This window comes from Rissa tridactyla, chromosome 2 (assembly GCF_028500815.1).
Source record: "Rissa tridactyla isolate bRisTri1 chromosome 2, bRisTri1.patW.cur.20221130, whole genome shotgun sequence".
Classification (NCBI taxonomy): domain Eukaryota; kingdom Metazoa; phylum Chordata; class Aves; order Charadriiformes; family Laridae; genus Rissa; species Rissa tridactyla.
The window spans coordinates 159,853,931-159,864,898 of NC_071467.1; positions in this window are offsets into that span (position 1 = coordinate 159,853,931).

The window sequence follows — 10,968 nt, forward strand, 5'->3', positions numbered from 1 at the left end:
ATTTGAGCATTCCTTCTGCTTGCATATTAAGTCCACAGCCTAAATGCACGTCTTAGAGACCCTTTCCTACACTGTTTAGAGCAGAGCAAGATGTATGCAGGAGATGCATCTGGGAGCCTTGCAACCCTTTCCCACGCAGATGATCAACAGCTACTAGAATGAAGTGTTTGTGAGAGATGCTAAACCCTCTTACATTGACTAATCCATTGCTCAATCCATGGAGCGGCATAAGTTTTCTTTAGAGCATTTATTTTCTTTAGATTGATGAGACTGATGAGTATTGAACAGGGGAAAAAGTTGCACCCATTTAATTGCAGTGCTAACCCATTTTTCTAAGGCTCTATGGCCTGGTACCCTGTAGGGTGGAAACCATTTGAAGACAAATCATTCAAAAGTAAACACTTTCCTCATGGCTTCCTTCTGTCCCCACTCTTGACAACGAAGCATCATTATTAACAGTAAGAATGGAAGCAGAAGGTCATCAGGTCATATCCAAATCCCACTGAAGCCAATAACTCACGATTTCCATGAACTTCATTATGGACAAAACTCTTGCTATTGCAGCCACAAAAATGTTGTTGTTGGTTAAATTTAACCCCTTTAAAATGTCTTGCTAGGTAACCAGTATTGTTTACTACATCCCCAAAAAGTGATTAGTACTGAAGAAAGACTATCTGTTTATACAGATTGGCCTTTTTGAATTATTCAAGGTAAATAACTGAAACAAGGAAATGCAAAGCTCATAAGACCCTTCTTATTCCAGACCTATCTTTGGTCTACTACCTCCTTGGACTTCACAGCCCATGGTCCTTGTCACACCCTACTCTCTGTGCTGCTGCTTGCCTTGGATCTCTGCATCTGGTGAGAAACATGTACAAACTGCAGGTTTTCAAAGATTATTGTATTAGATTTATGCTGGCAGATTTTTCAGAGGAGAGGCAAAAGTACAGATCTGAAATACAGACCTTCTATCTGCAGACTTCAGTCTTTGGCTCAAAACCCAGGAGGCTATAGCTTCCCAACAGCATGACTGCAAAGAAGTTTTTATGACGGCTAACATGATATTTTTATTCATAGATTCACTCTCTGAATATTTTAGAAAAGAAAAAAAAAAAGGGAAAAAGACATCAAGCTGATGTGGCAACTTGCTTGGAGAATGCACTTAGAACAGTTCAATTTCAACAAATTTACCAGCAAATGAAACTAGGAGTTAGAATGGGAAACTAAACTGTGCAAGGCACCACCTGCCTTGCTCTGCCTCTGCTCCTTATGCCCCTATGCCAGGTGCTTGGTTTTGCCACATGAGGCTGACCGCAGGCTGGCTCTCCTGGCTGAACTGAGCTACTGTCCAAGGGATGGAAATGTGGGTCTTCCATCTGTTCCCTTTCCACCAACTATCAGTGTTTTCAGAGTGAATTTAAGACAGACGCAGAAAAATGCTCTTGGTACGTACTCCTTGCAATGAACCTCAAAGATTTGCACAGTTAAACCAAAACAATTGAGAAGCTCCCAAAGACATTGGCAAGATGAAGTAAAAGCCAATCCAACGCAGGTAAGAGGGAGGAAGTTCAAAGGGACCCATTTAATTTTGACTTGTCTTATTTGCAAGAATTCAGGCAAAATGCTTTGTAATATTTATACTACCACTATTCTCCTTTTCATCCCTCTCCGGGACTCTCCATTGCAAAGAAATCCTTTTGGAAACATCACATTTCCCATTTTCCATAAGTTAATTTTGTACGTGCTTTTGCCCTCTTGAGTGGAATAGGCAGCAACCTGGGCAAAGTGCTGGAGCTGGAGCATGGGATAAAACGAGCAACTGTGCAGAGACCAAAAGCTCTGATACGTAATAAAGAAGGTCACCAAGATTAGAGCAGGAAAATGATATGTCCAGAAGAAAGTGAGATTGATCAATTTATCAGTATTAAGAGTACTAGTCCTATGGACGGCTCCAGTGTCTCAGCTCATCAATGTGGCTGTGACAAGAAAAGTCCTACGTTGCTCTATTTTCAGTATCAAACCAGGTGGGTAGCATTAAAAAAAAAAAAGAGAGAGAGAGATGTTTGCTCTCCATGCAGTATCAGTTCAGTAGGTGATAAATATGTTTCATCTCACGTCTGAAGTAAATTATTCAAGGTCTTTGGCACCCATCTGTGAGTTACACATAATACCAACATATCAGGCTTTGCATTAGAGGGATACATTCTGGTGAGAGAGGCTTCCAAAGAAAATTGGGCTGATTTTCCAGGACACACAAACAGAATAAAACTTTTTTCCTTCATCCATAGAGCAGCAATGACCAGGATAAAACAGCCAAGATTTCTGGCATTAAAATGCTGTCAAAAAACAATCTTTGAACCTGACTAGTCACAGCCTGCTTTTATCCTATACAAATTGTTGGGTTTGAGTAGCATAAAGAGTACAAAAAATTCTTGAGCTTAAAACCCTTAATCTTGATAGTAAAATGAAAAATCCGTGAACGAGAAACAAGTCTAGATGTATATATATGTCTGTGTGCAAAAGGAGCAGGGAGGGATGAGAAAAGCAAAGTATAGGAGCAGTAATGAAGAGAAGGAAAACAAAGGAAATAAATAATCAACAGAGCCAGATTCTCAGCTGGGATAAATTATTGTTGCTCCATTAACGTCAATACATCCAGACAATTTTTATGTTTAATGTAAGACCCTTTGGCTTCATCTGTGGTAGACCAATTTCATTTAAGCCTATACCAATTATTTTCAAAACTGTCTGTAGGCAAAAGATATGATACTCCACAAAACTTTCCTAGTAATGATTTACATTTTTAAGGTAACATCATTTCATCCAGGCTGAAGTAGACATATATATTTTTGACTAAGGGAGTTAATACCACCCCCAGCCACAATCTGAAAGAGCAGTCACCACTGCCCCAACACAAGGCAGTGGAGCACGGTGCCCACTGCAGGAACTTCATACTTTTCTCTCCCTCTGCTAAATTGCTTCCTGTGGCTGCTGGGAACATGCAGAGTTTTCCCAAATGACCCACTGCTGACAAGCAGGGGCAGGGACTGCCTGGCATTTTCGAGATGGGGACTACTTCTTGTACAGCATCTTGGACTCTGGGGTGCTGGCTTAACCCTGAGAGGGTGTAGGTGTTTCCAGGAGGCGTATAATAAACATATGAATGTATTTTGTTGACATTTCTCAGCAAACTGAAGCATTCCTGGGATAACTGAGATGTGGTAGCATAGCTCGCATGACTAGAGCGCTGTGATGGATGGATGCAGACTCTTCAGGAGGCACACATATGGAAAATGAGAGGATCACCTTCTACGTGAAGCAGTAGCTCATATATATGGAGCTCTGGTATGGAACTTGATGGGAGGTGAGAGCTTGGGGGTCAGGATCAGAGGATAAACCTGTGAGGGTGATGTGGGGGTGGAAGCACCTTACCAACCAGCAGACAGGGCAAGAATCGGATGAAACCTTCTTTAAGCAGCTCAAAGAAGCCTCCATGCCACAGACCCTGGATTTTATAAACTCGACATGTACAAGTCCATGGGACCAGATGCTGCATCTCAATGTGTCCAAAGAATTGGTCAATTTTATAACAGAGTCCACTTTCTATAATTGTTGAAAGGTCACAGAAATCACAGGAGGTCACCAATGACTGCAGAAAGGTAAATGTTGAACCTGACTTCAAAACCAATCAAAAGAACAAGCCAGTCAATCTCACTCCAGTCCCTAAGAAAATTATGGAGCCATTTCACAGCACATGGAGGAGGAAGTGATTGGAAACAGTTACATGGATCAGAGTAATTCATGCCTGATCCACCCAATTGCCTTCCATGATAAAACAAATGGATTTGTAGACAAGAGGAAAGAAATGGATGTCATTTACCTCAACTTCAGCAAAGCTTTCAACACCATATTCTACAATATTACTGAATCCAAGTTAGGATGTTACAGTTTAGATGGATAGACAACCAGTTGGAAAAAAAAGCTGGTTGGATGATAGGTCTCAGAACATGAAGGTTAATCCTTATAAAAGGATCCTTATCCTATATAAAAGGTCATAATCCACCTGGAGGCCAGTAGTCATTGAGGTACTGAGAAGTGTATCCTGGGAGATGTCCTGACCTTATATTTTTACCGACGACCTGGAAGAGGTGATGGAGTACTTGCTCAAAAATTTGCAGCTGATACCAAACTAGGATGACCAGATGATATGCTTGAGGCCAAGGTTGCCCTCCAGAGGGACATTTGTCTCCATGAAGACAGTCAAGCAATGGGATAGGTTGACCAGTGAGGTTGTGCAGTCTCCATCCTTGGAGATTTTCAAGACCTGACTGGATAAAGCCCTGAATGCTTTGGTCTGACTTCAAGGCTGACCTGCTTTGAGCAGAAGATTGGGCTAGAGACCTGCTCAGGTCTCTTCCAAGCTGAATTATCCCAAGATTTTGAAATATTTTGTTCAAAGACAAAAATATTTTTGCGGGTGTTCTAAATTATTTTATTTTTATTAGCTCTCTATAAGGAAAAAACTTAGTATGTTATTTGGCAGAAAAGAAACAGTTTATTTCTTGCCATTCCTTTGTTCTCTCATTTTCCTTTTCCTTTTCCTTTTCCTCTTCCTCTTCCTCCTCCTTCTCCTTCCTTTCTCCTTTCCCTTTCCCTTTTACCCCTCCTCTCTTCTCTTCTGCTATCCTCTACTCCACTGACAGAAATACTTTTTCACCATTTTATTGTAGAGTTCAATACGTTGGTCCAGATTCAGTTTCCTGGTCAGGTTTTCTGTACTGACTCTGCAGCGCAAAAGGGTTTTGAAATCACCTTAGGTTTGCTTTCTGAACTGAAACTGGGAGCAAGAGGAGCAGTCCTACTGAAATTGGTCAAGGTTTTTACACATGCACTTGCTCACACACAAGCACATTCATTTTTTAATGACACTTTTATCCAGACATCTATAACGAAGCATCCGCTTTAATGGGATAAAATCAGGAGACACTCCCAGCCTCTATTAAGCTGAATGAATAACTCAGTGTTTTTACTGAGCTGTTCTTGGAAATAAAGCCTGTTTTGCGAGAAATTGTTCGCAGGACTGAGACTGATATTTGTTTTGTTGTATTTATGTCATGAGAGCTCTCTAATAGGAAAAGATGTATGTTATAAGTATCTAGATAATGGCTTCCCTCCAAAAGGGCCATTACAGGCCATAAAATAAATAGTACTCATTTAATTCCTTTTGTAAATATACACAGTTTGGAGACAATAATAACACAGAGAAAGTAAATTAAACCACAGAAAACCACTGCGTCCAAATGAGTTTATGAAACCAAGGGGAAAAAAAAAACCACAAGATAATGGAAAAGTGTCTTGTGGTGAAGGTCCCCAGCTCAGCAAACCCTTTAAGCATATGCTTAAAGGAAGAAAAGACTTAGCGTTGCCCTGTGTATCTTGCAAAATGAAGGCTGCAGTTGTGTATAGACATACAATAAAACAAAGCCAGCCAACAGCAACGACTTAGCTGCATGTGGGATGTTAAAACCTCACAAAGCCAATTGGATGGTACCCTATATGATAATCTAAGGAACCCCTCAGCTCATCTGGTGAGATCCGAAGCCAGGCGGACACATTGAGTTGGTTTTATCCACCGTGACCAGACTTCCCAGGGAATCAGCTTCTTGAGCAGCAGCCTCTCTCCAGCATCAATGCTTTTGTCCTTTGTTCGATTTACGACTTCGGATTTGCTGTCGTAAAAGGCACATTGCTTGGCCAAGCTCAGGTTACCAATCGATTCAGACCATGCCAAGTCCATCACCCCTCCTCTCATTATTCATCATTCCCCCAATACTACTGTCATCACCATGCTTTATCAGGAAGGATTTTATGCTTTCTTTCAGAGCATTGACAGAAGTGTTAAATAGCAGTCTTAACTAGCAGTTCACCTGCCCAGAAACGATCCCCAATTTACAGGAATGTTTTGAGTTCTTCCCATTAGCTTTTAATCAGTTTAATGCATCCATGTTGATTTTCTATTTTACTGTGTGGAACTAAGGCAAAGGTTTCAGCAAAGCCTAAGTCCATCAAACTGATATTATTACCCTTATGAACACAGTTTACAATGCGATCAAGTAAAGTTATCCACTTGTTTGACAAGATCTATTGCAAATGATCATAGGTAGATTAGCATTAATTACATTACTGTCTTTTAATCCTTTATCAGTGAAATCCCAGATTGAATGTTCCGTTATCTTCTCTGGGATCAATGTCATGCTGAAAGAACTGTAATTACTCAATTCATTCTATGTATCCTTTAAAAACATTGGTGTATTCGCATTCCTGCAGTTTCGTGGCCTTGCTAACCACCAGTTTTAATGAATCTAAGAGTACCTTGGTTCCTTTAAAATTCCTGGGTGTAAATTATCCACATCTGTGCTTTTACAATCCTTTAACTTTTAGAGTTACCTTAGGAGGTGCAACGAGAGCACACGTTTGGGCTGCAAGATAAGTACCTACGAGACTCCTACAGAGAGGCTGGGCTTAGTTTAAAGGCAGGGAAGGGAGAGACCCCCTTCAGACCAAGGAGCTGAGTATCAGCCATCTCAGCAACACTCTCCATCACAGGCCCCAGGAGCAAGGATGTCCCAGGGGAGTCCAAAGCTGCTGCTGGTACCAGACTCTTCCAGGGGAGGAGCCTTTCTCGGCATGGCACAAATCTGATATATGGAGCAATCCACAGCCTCCTCATGAGAAAGGCACCTTTCCCAATTCTGGGGGACATTTTGGCTGAAATGGAGCTGTCTGAGGACTTTCTGAAATCCAAGCTGTGTAACTAAGGGTTTGCTGAAGACTGATGAAGCCCTTATGTCCTTTGGGAGTGTTTAGGTAGCAAGTACGTGATGATCCCCACTGTGCACAGCTAAGGGAACTACAAGTTTGTATCACACAATTCTGGTGGTTTTTTTTGTGTGAGGACCATAATGTGACTCAAACAACTTTTTTTGAGTCGGTTTTTTGAAATAGTCTTGTAAAAACAAGAACAGTAAAGAAAGATTAATTCCTCATCTCCACTAAATCGTGTCCTAATACTTCAGCAACAAGTTTTCAAAAAGGACTGAAAGCCAAACACTGCTAAACGCTAAGCCAATATGATTTATGGGTTTTTAATTACACTACTACTGAATCAGTCACCTACTAATTTTGTCTCACTGCATTAACAGCAAGGTAGTGGGAAAACCACAGGATACATAATAAATACTAAGCATGACAGTATGAATTAGCAAAACATAAAGGGTTTGATTTACACTTTATAATAAAACCTTTTTACTTACCTTTTGAAGCAAATCTTTGTTACAGTCGCATAATTTCTGCTTTGTTATTTACTAAACACAGACTTGGCAAATCATTAATTCACTTGGCCTTGTTCAAACTGGACTCGGTTGTATCCAACTAGTTCTTTTCTAAATTTGGAAAGAGGCTTGCATTTGGCACCTAATTTAATATAAGTGAAGAGGTACATACAGATGAAACAAGCCACAAAATAAACAAGGGGATGTAACCTATTTATTTCCACAGCACTCAGCTGGTAGATTTTGCCTTCAGAGTGGCTGAACGGCAGTGAACCTGTCCCTTGCTTCGTACAATATGCTATACAATACATTACGATAGAGCTTCCCACTGTTCCCCAGGCTCCTGCTCCTGACACCCCTTGGTTGTAAGGTGAGATAAGTGCTAATATGCGACTTATATATCCACGATAGCATGTCTCATTAACTAAAGGCACCTCTCCAGAAGTTGAAGAGTGAAGGATTGCATGGGTTATCTCCGACAGAACACTTTCTTCCCCCAAATCCCAAACCTCCTGCATTCCTCAGTACCCAGAGGAGAACAAATCACCTCAATGGACTCGTTGCCTGTAAGACAAAATAGGAAAACAATTTTATTTAAAGGTTTCAGTGAAAAATATGTTGTTCTGCTGCTGTTGTCACTTGGTTTTGTTTGTGTTTGGTTTTTTTTTAATATAACTTTTAAAGGTTTAGGAAATTCTAAAGTATGAGAGGGCTTCACAGTGAAAAATGATGCATTCAGAAAATGTCAAAAGCAGAATGTTTTGCTGCCTTCAAACTCTTTCCTTAGGTTTGCAGGGGGCGACCACGTGTGATAGGGAGAGACAGGGTGGCTTAGAGCATTTTATTTGTTTAGAACAGAAGTTGATACATTCCTGTTTGGTTTGTTTTTTTCTGTTTGGGTAAACCCACTGTTATTTGACAGAAAATCATAATAATAGGAAATTGCAATCAACTCTGGAAGTAGCCCCATCACTCATCTTCTCTGACATTGGTATTAAGGATCCCCAGGGCCAAATCAAGGAGCTTTAATGCTTTGTTGAGGGATTCTCTTTTGCTTGTGATTGCCGTGAGCCTAACCTCCCTGCAGACAAGCTGCTGAAGAAGGATATGCAACATACACCCGATCCTTTGTACTCAAAAAGTGCTCACACCTTTCACAATACAGCATTTTCTAATAAATTACCGAACTCACCTCCTCCTGGATCACAGATGCCAAGATTCCTGCACAACTAACCGCTATAACTCTGAGCACGGATCCCAGCCATGTGTGCAAACTCATTTGGCTCACGGAAATATTTGTACGGTTTGTGGACACACACACTAAGTTCCTGAGGCTTCTTAGTAACACTAAATATCTTGCTATTGTTTGCTCGTGGCCTTGGGTAAGAATTACTAAATGGGCGCTTTGCTTAACTGTAACGGAAAGCGGATATGAAACTAACAGGTAACAGCAATTTAAAGCAAATGATTCAAAGCATCTCCATTAAAGCATCACCATAAACATCAGAGGAATGGTTATGAAACAAGAGCACAGCACTTTCCTTCTTAGCTGTTCCTTTGTGAGAAAGGAAATGGATCAGGTAAAAGACAGAAAATCTATATCCATTTTTTTCTAAATGGCCTATTACATCAGAGTAACACCTCCATATCATATTAGCAATTTTATAGCTTAGCCTATTGGATTCACATGAATTTGATATCTAGTTTTACTCGCTGAACACAATTCATTGTGGGCACAAAGGGCTACAGCGTACCTGGTGAGTCTCCATGAAGGCAACCCCGCTACCTTGTTCTCCTTCACGCTCATGCCCTTCAGTAGAGCATTCCAGAATGCAGTGATCTTTGATATTCACCTCACATGCAGGTGATTTTTGTTGTTTCTTCACTAGGGATCAGTTTGCCCAGGTACGGAAGAAAGTGACAAAAGCAGGGGATCGTTTGTGGTTCCCTGGACCTCTGCTGTGATGGAGACTGGAGAAGCATCGGGCTTCTAACCTCTCTAACCTGACTCTAACCTGCAGTCAACAGTACTAGTGAGGGATGAGAAGCCCAGTTCATCAGCTCCACTGGAATGGGACATGGTGTCCACCCTGGGATGTGGAGGCAGAACTGGGGTCTGAGGATGGGGAGGAAACCTGTGCCCTGCAGGAGTCCCTGGGCAGTGCATCATCCCGTGGCTTGTTCTCAGACACCCTCCCTGACAGGGTCTTTTTTTGGAGTAAATTATTCGCTGCATGTGCCTCAAGTGGTATTAATAATAATCACTTCGGACTCATTGATAGCAAAAGGGTGGGTCTGGATGATGCATGGAAGCCCCCCTGACCACCTCACATGTACAGGCATCATGGGGTAGCATTAGTCATTTTTTCTGCTTCAACAGGCTTAAAATAAATCTCTTTTAATAAGACCTTGCACATCATTTCACTAGGAAAGAGTTCACTGCAGAATAGGAGCAGAAACAGGAAAGTGGACTCCTTCAAAGGTGTTCCTCATGCAGAAGCTGCTATCATATTTGTAGCTGGAATACGGTGATAGCTGAGATCCCCATCCATTTCCCCCAAAGAGACTCTCTAAACCTTCACAGTGGGATCCTCACTCTGACTGAAGTAAAAAATAATGCAAATTCCCCCTCTCATGAGCAACAGAAGCAGTTCTGTTCAAGTGATTCTAGCAGATGCAACACATCAGCACTGGCCTTGGGGAGACGTCGTGCAGAATGCTATAAAACATAACCCTACTTTAAAATATAGAGACATGTCCTTTTTGCTTGCAGAGCACCCTCCTGCAAGCAAGCCGTGTCATACTGGAAACTGTTAACTCCATAACTCCCCGTGCTAATCCTGATACAGCCACACACCTTCTGTGGAGTAAGGAAGCATCACTGCCCCTGTTCTCCAGTGAAGAAACTGAGACGCAGAAGTATCAAGAGCAAAATTTCAAAAACTTTGACATACGGAGGCTTTGGTGACCTTTCTGACTGTAAGTTAGATTCCTGATGCACTTAGATATTTCTTATAAATAGGATCCGAAAGAGTTTAAATACTGAGGAAGTCTGTGAGGAAAACACAGAGTTGTGCCCTGAGTGCACCAACAGGCTCTAACACTTCTCCCAAGGGAATAACGACAGGACCAGAGGAAATGGTCTGAGGTTGCAGCAGGGGAGATTTAGATTAGATATTAGGAAGAATTACTTTACTGAAAGAGTGGTCAGGCACTGGAACAGCCTGTCCAGGGAGGTGGTGGAGTCACCATCCCTAGAGGTGTTTAAGAAACATGTAGACATGGCTCTTCAGGGCATGCTCTAGTGCCCAAGATTATTGGTTTGTGGTGGGGTGTTGTGTGTGGGGTTGTGGGTGTGAGTTTAGTTGGTGGGTGCTTTTTTTTTTGTGTGTTTTTTTTTGGGTTTTGGTTTTGTTTTTTTTTTATGTGGTTGGACTCGATGATCTCAAAGGTCCCTTCCAACCACTAAGATTCTGTGATTCTGTTATTCTGTAACTCCTCTAAGCAGCCTGTAACCAACTTTCTCTGCAATCCTCCTTTGCAACCTCTTCTTCCATTCCCCTCCTAAGGGTCTGGCTGCCTGTGTTCAAGGTCTGCTCCCATGTGATGCCACCTGTAATCTTGGATCAGATTTCTT